The 15,931-nt window shown below is 42.9% G+C and overlaps 1 protein-coding gene across 2 annotated transcripts in view; it reads left to right on the top strand.

The window, feature by feature from the left end:
* The window catches only part of TRIM2 (tripartite motif containing 2), a 118,929-nt gene that overhangs the window by 12,463 nt on the left and 90,535 nt on the right, over positions 1-15,931 (top strand). The window contains exon 1 of one of the 2 annotated variants that reach the window (XM_087437518.1): positions 5,908-5,983. The exons of the other annotated variant lie outside the window; for it this stretch is intronic. The gene's annotated coding sequence lies outside the window, so the exon portion shown is untranslated. Of the gene's footprint in view, positions 1-5,907; positions 5,984-15,931 lie in introns of those variants that run through there. 2 annotated transcript variants of the gene reach the window in all.

The raw sequence follows: 15,931 nt of genomic DNA, 5'->3' as shown, positions 1-15,931 counted from the left end.
ATATAAAATGCATATTATATGTTTTTAAAAAGTAGATTCCAAAATTATATATATAGTAAAAATATGCACAAAGGAAAAATAGAGACAATAAATGGTGATGTTATTTATTCATTTATTCATATCACAAATGATCGTTAAGCATATTATATGTCTGGCAATGTATTTTTCTGCAGATAGTGGGTGCATAGATGATTTCTATTTTATTCTTTATACTTTGCTGGGTTTTACAAATTTTCTAGGGCTTCTAATTGTTTTTTATTTAAAATATGCATTTTAATACATCCTCTCCATCTTTTAGGGCCCAAGCCGACCCTTCTATAAAGTCTTTCATGGTTACTCTAATAAAAGGTGATCTCTCACTTTTCTGTAACTCTTTCAAATCAGTCTTATCATATATGGTCTTGAATTGCAACCGCTTGAATGCATGACTTTCATCTCAACTAGTTTGGGAGCTACTGGAGAGCAGGGATTATGGCTTAGAGGCCCCAAGTTTCTAAGCAAAAGCCTACCCGTCCTTCCCTCCTTCTCCATAAAGCTTCTGCTACTACTTGAAAAAGTGGGTGATTTCTTCTTCCCTGGAATCCTCGAAAGAGTTTTTTATGCTTCTTTTTGGGGGGGTCCATTCCACTTTGGATTATAGTTCATTGTGCTTGTCTTGTCTTGACTCCCCTGTTAATCATCCAACTCATTATAGGAAACAGATCTTGGTCCTCTCTGTGCCCAGGGCAGCGTCTTGCATAAAGTGTGTGCTCAGTAAACACTGGGTGGATTTATGACTGAATAAACACAGGCTCTCTCCAGCTATTTCAAACAGGTGCCTTTCAGTTAGCCCCGAATCTGATTTCTGTACAGACACAGGAGTGAGGAGGTGGGATAAGAGACAGCCTACGAAGACTAAGGAGACCCAAAGCATTGAGTAGTGGCGGTCATGAAGCCTAATCCACCAGGAAAACCTGGCAAGAAATGCACTCACTTTAGACTCGTGACACCCCAAGTATACGCCTTTAGCTCCTCTCTGGGTCTTGAGAACTTCATCTGTGAAGCTTTACCTTCTTTCACCATTTCACCAACTCCTCCAGTTAATTCCCAAAAGAAATCCACTCTTCCAGTCATAAGTTGAACACCAGAGGTTTGCCCTGCAACCTAATTTCAGGCTCTAATCACCCAAATGTGACGAATAAGAAAAAAGTTTAAAGTCAAGGACTGCATAAATATTATTTTAGAATAAAAAAATAAAATTAAGGAAATAGGGCACAAGATTCAACTCAATTTAACATGCATTTATTGTGCTCCAAGTTTTTGCAAAGCCCTGTGCTGGGCACTGAGGATGATCCAAAGATTAAATAGGACATTGATCTCATTCATAAGATCCCTCATGGCTATGACAAAAAGACAGAGGAAAGGGAGGTGTGGAGTGGGAGGCGTCTAGAGAGAGCGTGGTCATTGCACATGACTGTCAGAGTTCTGGGTTGGGACTGGATAGAGGTGGGAAATAAATGGGAGGGCTGCTGGTAGCTGTGCTCTTAATTGTGTTAGTGGTGGTCATTGATACTTTGGGTCTCTGCCCAGGAAATGTAAGATGTGAGTGGGATAGGAAAAGCTTTAGAAAAAAAAAAATTGAAGTTCTAAGGCAATATTGGGTAGAAGATGTGATATGAGACGTGTTGTTATAGAAAAAAAATAGAAAAGGATGGTATTTAACAGATCCCAGTGCATCTGTCAGTGTTCTTGGCTACTGACAACAGAAACTAGTTAGTTTGAACATAAAAGGAATTTATTAAAAAATATTAAGACACCATCAAGAAAGTGAAAGGACAACCTACAGAATGAGAGAAAATATTCTCCAATCACATATCTGATAGGGACTTGTCTCTAGAATGTAAAAATTCAACAATGAAAGACAAATTTAAAAAGACAATTACAAAGTGGGCAAAGAATGATAGTTGCACAACAATGAGAATGTATTTAATGCCACTGAACAGTAAAATGGTTAAAATGGGAAATTTTGTTATATATATTTAACCACAGTTTTAAAAAATGGGTAAAGGATTTTAATAGACATTTCTTCAAAGATACACAAATGGTCAATAAACCTATGGAACGATACTCAACATTATTAGTCATTAGGGAAATGCAAATCAAAACCACAATGAAATACCACTTCGCACACACTAGGAAGTTAGAACCCTAATACATTGCTAGCAGTAGTATAAAATGATGTAACTACTTTGGAAAATAGTCTGGCAGTTCCTCAAAATGTTATACACAGAATTACCACATGACCCAGCAATTCTACTCCTAGATATATACCCAAGAGAAATGAAAATATATGTCCATACAAAAACTTGTACACAAATATTCATAGCAGCATTCTTCTTACTAGCCAAAAAGTGAAAACAATCTACGTGTCCATCAACCAATGAACAGATAAACAAAACGTAGTATATCCATACAATGGAATATTATTTAGCAATAAAAAGGAATGAAGTACTGATACATGCTACAATATAGATAAACCTTGAAAAAATGTTGCTAAGTGAGAGAAGCCAGACACAAAAGGCCACATATTGTATGGTTCCAGAGCAGGCAAATCCATAGAGACAGAAAGTAGATTAGTGGTTGCCAGGGACTGGAAGGAGGGGGAAATGGGGAGTGACCACTAGTGTCTACGAAGTTTCATTTTGGGGTGATGAGAATGTTCTGGAATTAGATAGTGGTGATGTTTGCACAACTTTGTGAGTATACAAAAAACTACTGAACTGTAAATTGCAAATGAATTAATTTTATAGTATGTGAACTATATCTCAATAACGCTGTTATTTTAAAAATAAATAAATAAATATTAAGTGGCTCAGAGAATCTCCAAGAAATCCAGATAATTAGTCTCGGAGGCTACCCAGCTGAGAACAACGCCTAAATTATACCACCTGATGGTTCCAGAATGCGCCCTAGTACTGCTGGTCCGTGCACAGGCACCACAGACACTCCACAGGTCTACTAGGACCTTGCCCCTGCTGGCCCTTTCACCAGGCCCCCCCACCTCTCAGAAAATGGCTTCTCTAGAGTGTGCTTTCTCATATTGCTTTCATCCAAACTGAAGTCTAGTGTCTATCCATCCGATTGCCAGAGTCTAGGTCACAGTTTCAAGCCCTAACTGCAAGGGAGGCTGAGAAAGCAGGCTGTGACACGGAAGACAAGACTCAAACAAGTGTCCACTACACCCCATTTCTCTCAATGAGTTTGCCTGGTCAATGGTTTTAAAGTCATAACAGGTTGAAGCTAAAAGGGCCCTTTGAAGTTCATCTACTCTTCTGACCATTTTGCCCAACGACCAACCGTCACATTGCCAAAGGCAATGAGCAATTTCTAGCTTTATCTTGCCTGACCTTTTAAGCATTTGGCAATGTGAATCACTTCTCTCTTAAACATTTCTCTCTCGTTTGTGGGTCACCCTCTTGTACCTTTCTAATTATTTTTCTCTCAGTTTCCATCCAGAGCTGCTCTCTTTGCCCACTTAAAGCTGGTGTTTCTCCCCATCTCCATATTTGGTCCTGCTCTTAATAACTCAGTTCACGTTGTGTGAATGTTACAGGTTGGATTCTGTCCCCCCAAAATGCATATGTTGAACTCCTAACTGCCGTTACCTCAGAATGTGACTTTATATGGAAATAGGGTAATTTCCAAATAGGAGGTAGAAACAAGAGCAGATGTAATTAGTTAAAATGAAATCATACTGCAGTATGATCCAATCCAATATGACTGGTGTTTTTATAGAAAGGGGAAATTTGGACACAGACTCACACAGGGAGAAAGCCATGGGAAGATTGCAGTTATGCGACCACAAGCCAAGAAATTACCAGAAGCAAGGAGAGAGTCCTGGAACAGATCCTTCCCTAACGCTGTCAGAGGAAGCATGGCCCTGTTGACATATTGATCTTGGAAATCTAGCCTCCAGAACTTTGGAGACAATAAATCTCCAATAAATCTCTTAATAACACTATGAGACAATAAATTTCTGTTGTTTAAGCGACACAAGTTTGTTTTACTTTGTTACAGCAGCCCTAGCAAACTATGTGTATTTTTCTCTACTCCTGTATTTACCTTCTACCTATAAGTGGACAGTTGCCTAATTTGTATTGCTAGCCCATAATGCCCCACATACCTTACAGATCCATGTGGCTGTCTTGCCTGCTGTGACATTTGCATTTGGATATCCCACAGAAACCACAAACTCAACTTGTCTAAACTCGACGCATCATTTCTCTGGTTCCACTTGCTTCCCCGTCTTCATTTTTCTCTCTTGGTGAGTGGCACCCTCTACCTACTCTGTTGCCCATGTTGGAACCTGGGTGATAGCCTACAACTCTGCACCTCTCCTTGTTACCAGGCATCAAAACCTAAAGGTTCTCCCTCTCTAAAATCTTGGGAGTCTTTCCCATCCATCCCAGTCCCACCTCCACTTCTGTCCTGGGCTGGCCTCTGCCATATCCCTTTCACAGTAATCTCTCTGAAACACAATCGAATCAAGTCACTCCTTTGCTCAAAGTCCTTCAGAGGGTCCCCATAGCTTCCAAACAAAGGTCAAATCCCCAAGTCTAGCAGATACGACCTTTGTGGACTGACTGCCTGCCACTCTGGATAACCTCATCTCGCACCTTCGCTCCCCTCCCCTGCTTTCTGCAGCCATACAGAAGTTCATATCTTCCCCCTGCCTCTCTCTTCATTCTACCTGATGCCTGCTCAGTCTTCAGAACTCAAAGGCAGCCTCCTCTAGGAAGCCTTCCTTAATTTAAAACCTGCTTCTATGTTCCGGTAACCCTCTGGGTGTACACTCTATCATAGCAACTTCAGGATGCACTGAAATTGTTGGTCTCCTCCCCCTCCCTCCCCCCACTAGCCTGTAAGGCACTTGAGAGTAGAAACTCCATACTTTTTCCAACTTTCAGTTCTCAGTCTAGTGCCTGGCACTTAAATGTTTCTAGAAGGAAAGGAGAGTTGAAAAGGGGGAAGGGACGGGGGTGGGCAGACTCCTTGCCCCAACCTGTTTTACAGAGCAAAAAATAAGACCCTGAGAGACAGTAATATCTCATCGTTTTCACTGCTGACTGTGTCGTCGTTGACTCATTTGTCGGAATTAAAGTAAACGCAGAGATTTTTTCCTTTCACATTCAGGAGTTGCGATTACTTTTAATCATGGACTGTCCTATAACGGAGGCTGGCCCTTTTCAGCTCTCTCAGCCCCTTCAAACTGAAGTCACTTCCCCTGAAGGGACGAAGTTTGCTTTTGTGTTTACAGGACTGGCGAGGAGGACGCGTTTTCAGGAGTAGACCTGCACACCGAGCCAATTCCCTTTTTCGGCCCCCCCTCTCCCCCCCGGGCTGCGATTGGCCCATCCCCGGAGGCTGGCCGCAAGAGCCTTTAGTCATCGCCCCGGGAAATCCTTCTGGAACTGGGCACCAACTCGTGTGTTGTTTTCATGCTTTTTGTGTGGGGATTAGCTCCGCGCGGGGTTTGGGAAGGCTGCGAGAGCTGGGCCACATGTAATCCAGGATTTGCCTCTGCCTCGCGGCTTATGGAAAACAGATGTCTCTCTGCTCTGGGCCCGAGCACAGAATGGAAATGAACCACCAGAGAGCCTGTTGGAACGGAGGACCCCGAGTTAAGGCCCTTCAGAATCCAGCCAGGAGGCAGCTTGTCCTCCGCCGGTCTGTGGTTACTCCCGTGTCAGCCTCGCGCTCGGGGAGCGCCAGGCGATAAGGCAGTTCCACGTTCAGATAACACCGCGCGCCAGGACCGCGGCCGCGGGGAGGACACGGAGGCGCCGAGCAGCGGCGCGGACCCGGGGTCGCCTGCCCGCCGCCGGGGGCCGGGAGCGAGCGGACCCCGGCCCTGCGGGGGGCGCAGCCGGGCCGGAGGCGGGGTCGCCGGCCGCCCCCTCCCGCGAGCGCGCCTCTTCTCCGCCGAGCCAGTCGCCGTCTCGCAGTAAGTCAGCGCTCGGGCTGGGCGCGCGCGGCTGCCGCCAGTGGGCCCGACCCCGCCCCACTGGAACCTTCCCCTCTGGGCAAGGTCCGGGTGGACCGAGGTGTGCGGGGAGCCTGCAAAGAATCCACTTCCGGATCCTCGCTGCGGTGGTTAGGGGCAGCCTGGAGCCAGTGGTGGGGAGCCGGGCGGCTGCAGGCGCTGTCGGCTGGGGCCGCGGAAGTGCTAAGCCCTTGACTTTGCATCTCTCCCAGGCCCGGCCTGCCCCAGTCCCCTGGGAGGAGGGACCCTCCGCCGTTCCTGAAATCCGTGCGCAGAGCTTCGGAAGCCAAGCTTTTAACGTCATTTTGCAGTGAGGAGAAAAACAAAAAAAGATATTCTGAACTTTTAAAGCAATAGCTTTAATAATTGTTGAAAAGATAGGCTTCCTCCTCTCTCTTTTTTTAAAAAAATTTCGGTCGTTTCCCTAAAGCTACTGAAATAGATTTTTTCCTATTAGCCTCTGCCCAAGTTCATACTGCAGTTCTGGCTTACTAGAGGAGGGAGATGTTGATTTTTGAAGGTTTTCCGGGCTCTTTTTGATTGATGTATTTATTCTGAAAATACATGCCCCACGTTGAAAACTGCGTGCTGCTGACAAATTAGGTAAAAGGCTGGGGATGGGGAGGGAGGTGTGTCGCATGAAATGGCTGTCAGATCCAAAGCATTCTATGAACCCCAAATTCGTTCCCACCTGTAATCCAACCTCATAGAGCAACTGGTTCCTTCTTTACTCCTCCCCCCACCCCACCCCAAGAAATCACCAGCCTTAATTTATGAGACAGAGACAGCTTTAGATTCGGATGCTTTTAAAAAATTTAATTTTAATGCACTTCGAGTTCCAGCCATCCAAAGATGAGGTTAGCCCCTAGGGTGGAGAGGTTGTTGTTCCTGGGGCAGTATGCACACAAATGCCTTTTTTCACTAAACAGTTTTAGCCTATTTTCTTCTAACAATGGAGATTAACTTTTACATCAATATTTTTAGAATATAGTTGTGGATTTATTGCACGACAACTTGTATTTCCGGGATCCTGTACCAGGGGCTGGGAAGAGGTATTGTGTTCCGTTCACTACCTCCCAGCTCTACTTGACCTCCAGTCTCAGATTTCCACTTGATTTCATCCTTGGCAGCCCTAGTACCTGCCCTTCAGCTGAAAGAAACAAAAGAGCAGGAATGCTTCAGAGCCCTTTGACTATCACAGCCTTACCCAAAGAAGCAAAGTATTTGTTTGAATTCTTTATGACGCACATTACATTATATTTCCTTCCTCTTCAAATTTAGGTACATCTAGCAATTAAAGATTAATTAAAAAACCAAACAAAAACTCCACCTCCCTCCTCCCTTAAGGTAAATACCGATTTGGTTGAGTTGGCAGGGCCACCTACAGTAATGAAATGTCTTCATGGTGACATAGTCAATTGTGTTCTGGACTGGGTCCAGAAGGGTTAAGACCAGATCTCCTCACTCACCCTCATATTTGCACGTTCTTTTCCCTGTAGCCTCCCTTTTCTTTCTACTCTTTTCTATGCTATTCCATTTAGGTACATACCTTGATTCTATTTTGGATCGTGGAATATAGGATCCCATTACCTATCAGTGTCAAGATTTGTTTAGATGACAGTGTCCCCTTATCAGTATTCTCAGAACATTTTTCCAAATCGTGCCCTGATTTTCCTGGAAAATTCTACGTCTATTAAGTCCTCCATTGGAAATTCCATTGTATCTTTCCAAAGTAAATGTGCACCTACATCTTGAATTATTTTTCTTGCATCATCATTTTAATGTTGACTTGCATGGTTTCCTGATTATCTGGTCAGCTTGTCTGTTTTATATTGAAACACTAACTGAAAGGAACTTCTCATAAGACATTGAGTATAAATGGATTAGGGAGTCTCCCTGAGAATTAACAGCATACACTCTGACCTTTTCTGTGGTCTGCCTTTGGGCTGAATTCTGTTCATTGAATTTCTGTCCACTGACTACTCTAGAAAGAGGTTGGCTTTTTACCTTGGGGCTCAAGAGTGATCTGTTTATTTGGCCTTTTCTGAGCAGCAGTAACTCACCGCCTCTCCAGCTACTGCTTGGTGAGAATTTGGCCTGCTCAATAGAGATAACCCAAATCTGGTTTTACAGCAATGTCCAAGGAACCTTTGAAAATGCAGTCCTGAAATCCTGAAATTTGGGGAGGTAGCATTATCAAAACTTTCTCCTCTCACCACTCACTAAAAAATGACAATGCTTGGTTTACACCAAATACATCTTGGATTATAAATTTCCAAAAGACAATTTTAGCTTGATTTGTACAGGTCTAAAAGTTTATGCCGGCAGGTGCTGGCAAGATGCTTTTGATGCTACTGCTAATGATGCAGATAGGAACAATGACAATTTTTCTTTTGGGTTTCATGAGAAAATATATTCCAGAGTGTCTGAGAGGCCTCTCTGAGACTGTCATCGTAAGAGCCTTGAGTCAAGGCTGAGGTGCTATCATACTCCGTCACTGACATTATTTCTTATACTTGCATATATTAGACCTTGAGACTGACCTGCTGAGTGGGCAGGTCTGAAAAAGTCCTCGCAAGTCGTCTGTGAGTTTAGTTTATGATTTTCTCTGGAAGACAATGGTAAGTCTTTGATATGCATAGTGTTTGGTCTTAGAGTTAGGAGAATTGGCAAGTGCAACCTTTGAGATCAGTAGGTCGAGGGGAAATGAAGGGAAGTAAATCGAGTGACACTGAGTCAATTGTTTACTAGCCACTCAGCTTTTATGTGTTTTTTGAGAGTTTAGTGGAAATTCAACCTCAGAACCTGAGCTTTTGTTGGCATATATTCTGTCTTACTAATACTGGTTCCTTCCTACGTAAAACTATTATTTTTGCATATCCTGCCTTTGAATTTCATCTTAATCCTTGAATAGAAATATCCTCTCCCTAGAATTTTCAACACATTCTTCTTTTTCATAACGTACTGGATGTCTAGATGAAATTTATTTACGCAGAAGGACTGGCCAGGAAGATTAGGATGTGTCCTTGAGTCAAACAAAAACACTGTATCTGTCAGCATTTTTATTAACTTGTGACAGTTTAGAAGTGCTCAAATAGAAGCAGTGGATACAGGTGTGCTTCTGCCTTAACTGCACGAAAATGAATCTACCTAAGACTTGCAGACTTCTGGAACCAGAGCAATTTGTAAAAATAAGCTGGAGGCAGTTGGAGTTCTGGGAGGTGCTTAACCTTTTAAATCACCATCTCCTTATTGTAAATGTTTATCGAGTTTCAGAATGTCTGCTGTTTGAGAGATGTCTGTTTTTAGTTTAAATGTAGTCATTGATTTAAATCAAAATATCAAGAGAGGCATAAAGTCTTGCTGACCTGCTTATCTCCATTAGGATCAGGGCTAGCATTTTAGGACTCTCATTGCTGACTTTCAGGGATGATGATTTTGAGGACCAGGAAGCAAACAAAATGGAGAGTCTCTCAGATTAAGACTCCTGAAAAGAGAGATCTGACATAAGACCAAAAATGTGAAAGATTAGACCCAATTTTGTTTTAGATTGTTCTGTCCAATCAGGTAGAAGAAAAGAAAGATGTTTTCCAAGCCCAGTCTGTCAGCCAACAGGATTTATTGAACAAGCGTTGTGTTTCAAGCCCCCTGCTTTATGATCTGAAAAGTACAATCGAGTAAGAGGCAGAGCATAAGCCTTGAAGGAATTTTCAAGCCTTGGTGGTACCTTTAGACATTAGCGAGCATCCTTTTCCCACCTTTTCACTGGTTTCCTCACCTGGGAAACCAGGGCTAGGGCTGTGTAGGACCCTCTTCTATAGTACAGTTACAGCCACTTCCTGAAGGAGTCAAGATGGCCCCTTGATGGGAGATTGGCTTCCTTTGGCAGTGAAAGGTGTGTTCTTGGCTCTTTCAACATGACCTGAGCAAAGTGACACTTGCTACCTAACCCCAAGACCCTTATTCAGTGCTTGGCTCTATTGCTATAATCTTCCTTCCCTAGCCACCAAGCGGTTCAGCAGTGACTGGACTAGCACCAAAATGACCCATAATGGGGGTATTGCTGGAGAGTAAATAATAGATATCCTTCAGTTTCACCTTAATTATGAGGATGACATCAGGTCTCCTTAAATCATGAAAATAGCCTCTCAGACTAAACAAAGACAGAACTGTCTCTCTTGCTGACCACGTGAAATTTATTTAAATTAGTTTTGCACGTTTAACAATTGTGTCAAAGCTATATGACAAAACCGCCTAAAAGGGTGAGTTTTTCTGGGCTTTTGCTTAGGGATAAAAAAAAGCATTAGCCACATTGAATGGGATTTGCATCTTGTTAGCTTGCCTGTATGTCCTCAACTATTGGACACAATGGGAGGGTGTACATCTATCTCTTTAGCTGGGCAGCAGTCTGCCTTAGTATGACTCTGCTGGGAATTAACATAGTGAACTAGAAGCATAGGAGGGGGGAAGGGAAAGGGCAGGAACTTGTAGGATACTGAAAAGAAGGAAAGCTTGGGATCAGGTCTGATCCCTCCCATTTTTTTTGTAATTCATGGTTAATGGTACAGTTTGACTTAGCGGCAGCAAAGACTATCTCAGTGCGTAGTGATCTCACGGTGTCGGTGCGTGGATTGTCTCCTTGCAGATTTGGGGCAGCTGGCACTCCATTATTGTTCAGCTTATGTCAGGGGCTTCCTGCATTTATCCCGTGCCTTGGATTCTGCTTATGGAAGGCAAAATAATTGCCATATTAGTCAAAGAAGGAGATTATAAAAGTGAACCTCTTATGAAATGTAAGCACATAATATGGATACCCCCTTATTTAGCATGGCCAATCAGTAGTCACACCAAGAAAGTGGATGTAAAGGTACTCAAATGGGCTGAATGTTTGCTTCTTGATTGCTGCAGAAAACAGACGGCAAAGATTAGATGTCTTTCACTTCTAAATCTTAGTCCATAATGAAGCCGCTGATCAAAACCAAATTTAACAAACAGTTATAGAATGAGGTCTCTGGATTCCTGGTACCATTAGAAAGAATACTTTTTTTTTACAAAGCTATTTCCGTTTTAGAGAAGCAAGGCTTCTCAGTCTGTTGTGGCACACACTCCACAACAAATGAGCCTTAAATGATAAATGCTCTCTTTTGCCTCATGTCACGCGGAAGTCACACAGTCATGTTGTACAATGAAGTGATGTGACAGGGTGCCATTTGCTTAGAGGAAGAATGAGAAGGGGCTAACTGCAATCTTTTTGCTATTTTTCCCTATTTTCAGCCATCAAATAGCAATTATCCTTCGAGTGTCCTTCATCCCCTTCCTCCCCAAACGTCTCTATCCAGAAACCTAAAGTACAAAGTAATTGATGCCTGAGGCTAAAAACCACTCGAAGCTGCCAAATCACCCACCGAAACAACATGGAAAGGTCCAGAAGCCTGAAAAGGGAAGGGGTGGGAGGGAAGGGTATAGGGGCCTTGTGAAAAGTGCTTCTTTTCCTTGTGACATTTACTCTCATACCTCTGCTTCAGCTACAGACCCCACAGAAGAAGGTGTGTTTTATTCATTTTTAACACAATGTCATTAAAAGAACAAAAAGTTGGATTTCTCAGAGCCTCCTCTATAAGGCTTTCACTTGTAGTCCACATAAATTGTTTTGCTTAAACAAAGCTTCTGAATTTTTAATAAGCATCTATTATAGATCAAATTCATACTACTTTCTAAAAATCCTTTACATATCAAGAATGGGAAATAGTTAAGAATTTGATTTGAATAGTTAAAGCAGTTTCTATAATGGGAGGAAGACAGATTTGTTGGGTTATGAAATTCTGAATTCCATCTGCATGGGAGCTGGTTTTCATTTGTAATGTAGTACAAAATATTCTTGGCATGTTTGGGGCTTATTCCACACAGGATGCTCCATGCTAAAACTAAATCTAGATAAAACTAAATAGATTCCTTTTCCTAGATTTTTTTTTTCTAAACCATTTTCTCTTCATCAAGTCCCTTGGATAAATGCATTCACCAAAGTGCTGCCAGGTGTCTCTACGTGTAGTTTAGTCTTCAGTCTTCATTATTTAGCCATTCAGCTAGGATCTGTTGATGGGTGGTCGGTGGGGACCAAAGGTCACCAGCAGAGCAGAGGGAGGAAGTCGTTCCAGGTGGAGGCACTCAGACGTCCTGCTTGTGTCCCAGACCTATGTTCCAGTCCCTCCAGACCCGAGGCCCAGCTGTCTGCATTTTACACATAATGACTGCTACAATACTTATACTCTTAATGTGTGTTCTGTATTTGGTGTCCACAACTGAAGAATGATCACTTGATTCACTTGAAATCATTGGCCAGAGTATAAAGTTTGTGGAACAAATACCAAAGGTAAAGTAAAAGAAAAAGTTAATTTAACTGCTTTAAAATAGAAACACTTAAAAAACAACAAGTCTAAATTCGTGTGGCTGGTTTGTAGGGAAGGTTTGGTGGTTTGGGGATGAGAATACCTACCAAACCCATCGACTCTTATGCTACTAAAGCTCGTCTTGATTGGAAGTTGGAGTGAGGTTTTGGCTCTTCCTTGACTCAATATGCTCATGGGATGAACCATATTGAGATTCTAAAGTGACAAAGGTTGACTTGCTTTTTGTATTGCAGGCATATTTAGCAATTCTTGGCTAGCTTTCAATCTTAAAACCAGAAAAAAAACATGCAAAAACCCAAGCATTAAGCCCTTGACTCAGGCATAATGTATTACCTTGTGATTTACTGCACCAGAGCTGATTATGTGGGGCACTGTCAGTTATTTCTTCCGAGAGCCTGGGATACTGTGTGCTATCTGTCTTTTATTTATGAAGATAACCCTGCTGACCCACCAGGATGTGCTTTGCAGTTTTCTCCATCCCTCCTCCCACTCTTTATTAGTCATGAAATTTATTGGCCCCTGTGGCACCAATCTAGAAGAACCAGCTCACTTGGTTCCAGCCCATAATTTCATCAGCACAGCAGCTAACTAGCTGAGGTAACTTGGCACTGAGGTGATAATGGTTTAATCTTACATTTGAGTAAATCTTTACCTTTTAAAAATCGCTTTCACATAAATTATTCCATCTTATCTTTACACTGACTCTGAGAGGTAACATTTAGAGGTGAGGGAACTAAGGCTCCAAGAAGTCCAGTGACTTTTCTGGTAAAGGGCTGGACTCACACCTAGGACGTCCTTCTCGCAAAACCAAAATGCTCAGTAATGCTTGACTGGATGACATTTGGTAAAATAATACAAGAATTGTGGGAAGCTCTAGATGAAAGGATCTTTTATGAAGAAAATAAATCTAGGAAACTGTCTGGAAAAGTTTACAATAGATATTGGTCACTTAAAATTTAGTTATAGACCCAAGAATATCAGACAAGAAACCATTAGGGAACTATGTGAATAAGACGTAATCGAGTGTCAGCTTATATGACACAGACCTTAAGTACAGTGACGGTTCAGAGAAGAGAGAGAAAAATCAGGGATAGTATAATCGAGGAAGAGGGACTACAGTTAGAGCTTAAAGAATGTGCAAGATTTAGATGGCAGAGAGAAGTGGGTAAGGCATAATAGGCTGTTGGGAACATCCCAAGCAGAGGTGGAGAGCATATTCCAGATGGGGATTAGCAGGGAGGCCTGTCTGATTGGAGGAGGGACTGACCAGAAGGTCTAGGTAGGGAAGTCGTAAGAATTAAGGTTGAATGGGGAGGATGGGGCCAAATCAAAGAGGATCTTTAGTGCCGGACGGAGAAACATGGACTGATGTTTAGGCTGTGTAAAGTGTGTGGGCAGGGTTCATTCCTTCTGAGGGCTGTGAGGGAGAATCTGTTCTATGCCTCTCTTCTGGTTTTTGATAGCCTCCAGGCGTTCCTTGGCTTGTAGATGGTATTCTTCCTGTGTCTTCACATCGTCTTCCTTCTATGCACGTCTCTGTGTCCAAATTTCCCCTTTTTATAAGGACACCAGTTATATTGCATTAGGGCCTACCCCAATGACCTCATTTTCACTTGATTACTTATGTGAAGACCTATTTCTTTCTTTTTTTTTTTTTTTAATTCTTGTTGGTTTTTTTTTTTTATAATTTTATTTATTTATTTTTCCCCCAAAGCCCCAGTAGATAGTTGTATGTCATAGCTGCACATCCTTCTAGTTGCTGTATGTGGGACGCGGCCTCAGCATGGCCAGACAAGCAGTGCGTCGGTGCGCGTCCGGGATCTGAACCCCAGGCCGCCAGTATCAGAGCGTGAGCACTAAACCGCTAAGCCACGGGGCCGGCCCTGAAGACCTATTTCTAAATAAGGTCATATTCTGAGGTACTGAGGGACTTCAACATGTCTTTTTTGGGGGGACAGAATTCAACCCATAGCAAGAGCCTTTAAAGAGTCTTGAGCAGCAGAGTGAGAAGGGAAAAGGTTGTTTTGGTAGAGGTGGACTGAAAACAGAATGCAGAATACACTGGAGGGAAGGGAAGGAGATGTAGGCTGGGAATGGAGGATGGAACAAAAATAGGAAAGATCTACAGACATTTCAAAGGAGTAGTTGAAAAGATTTAAGTAGTGGCAATGAGAATACGTGGGTCATAAGTCTAGAACATGACAGTTTACAGAGCATTTCCGCGTGTGCTGCCTCCTTTGGTCTTGAAGACTGACTACAGGGATGACATAGAAGCTGAGTGTCTGGTGTCTTCAGGGTTCCTGGTCTGGGAGAAGTACCAATGGTGAGGTGATCCACACCAGTGAGGGCGGTTGGCAAAGGCAGCTGCGCATGCTGAATTTGAGGTAGTGACAGAGCCCAGTGGAGATGTCCACTGGGTCACTGGAAACCTGAGCCAGCTGTCCTCGCTCTAGACATAGATTTGGGCGTCAAACCATTCAAGCAGTCCTGTAATCCGTGAGAGTGGGTGAGATCTCTGAGGGAGCGAATTTAGAAGGAGAAAGCTGTGGGCTTGGTATTTTGGCAAATTCCAGAGTTAGAGGATTGGGAATCAGTCAAAGCAGCATTTAAAGAGGTAGAGGAGAAACAATGAAGTTCTGAAGAAAGAGCGAGTTTCTGGTAGAAGTTTCAGTGCCAGGAGCCATAGGAAGGTGGGAGGAGAATAGGAAGAGAACTGGCTGGGGATCAACTGGCGGAAGACTTTGGTTTTAGCTAAAATGAAGACACTGGAGAGAGAAAGTGTCAGGGAAAGGAAGGAAGGAAAGAGGATGGTAATCCCAGGGTGGGAGGATTGTGAAAAGGGTCCGGGCGTGGGGGGTTAAAGTTATGTTTTTTAAAGATATAGTTTACATGCAGTAAAATTCACCCTTTCTAGTGTTCAATTCTACAAGTTTTGACAACACGTACAGTTGTATAACCACTACCACCATCAAGATAGAGAACAGTTACATCATTCCCAGCATTCCTTTGAGCTGAGGGGCTTTTTGAGAGGAAACCAATATATATTTGAAGGCAGAAGGGAAGAAAGCCATGCTAAAGGAGAAAAAGATGGCACTGAAGAGGGAAGGAAGGGTTAAGTGAGGGAGTCAGACCCTGGAGGTGGTGAGGAGGCAGCCGGGCCACGCAGAAGGGGTTAATTCTAGTGAAAAGGAACATCTTCCCTCTTCCTATGAAGGGCAAGGAAGGATGAATACATACATTCAAGATCTATGATATGTTTTGGAGGTGGGTTCCTGAAGTCCTGCCAGCAAAACCACTTCCTACTGAGCAAGATGTTAAATGTCATATTCCATAACTTCCGCCTTGGAGGTATTATTTCCTATTGCAATTACTGTCTGCAGGAATCACATCAAAGTGGAGGGCAGGCGCAGGGCTGATTTTCTTTGGGCTGTGTGCCCAAATTCTGCTGCCATGTGATACTGTAGCAATTTTAGAACTAACAACTTTAGAATTCTCCAAAGTT

This window comes from Ceratotherium simum, chromosome 12 (assembly GCF_057802395.1).
Source record: "Ceratotherium simum simum isolate JZ-2026a chromosome 12, ASM5780239v1, whole genome shotgun sequence".
Taxonomy (NCBI): Eukaryota; Metazoa; Chordata; class Mammalia; order Perissodactyla; family Rhinocerotidae; genus Ceratotherium; species Ceratotherium simum.
The sequence above is the reverse complement of the archived record's forward strand: the minus strand, read 5'-3'. Positions and strand labels throughout refer to the sequence as shown.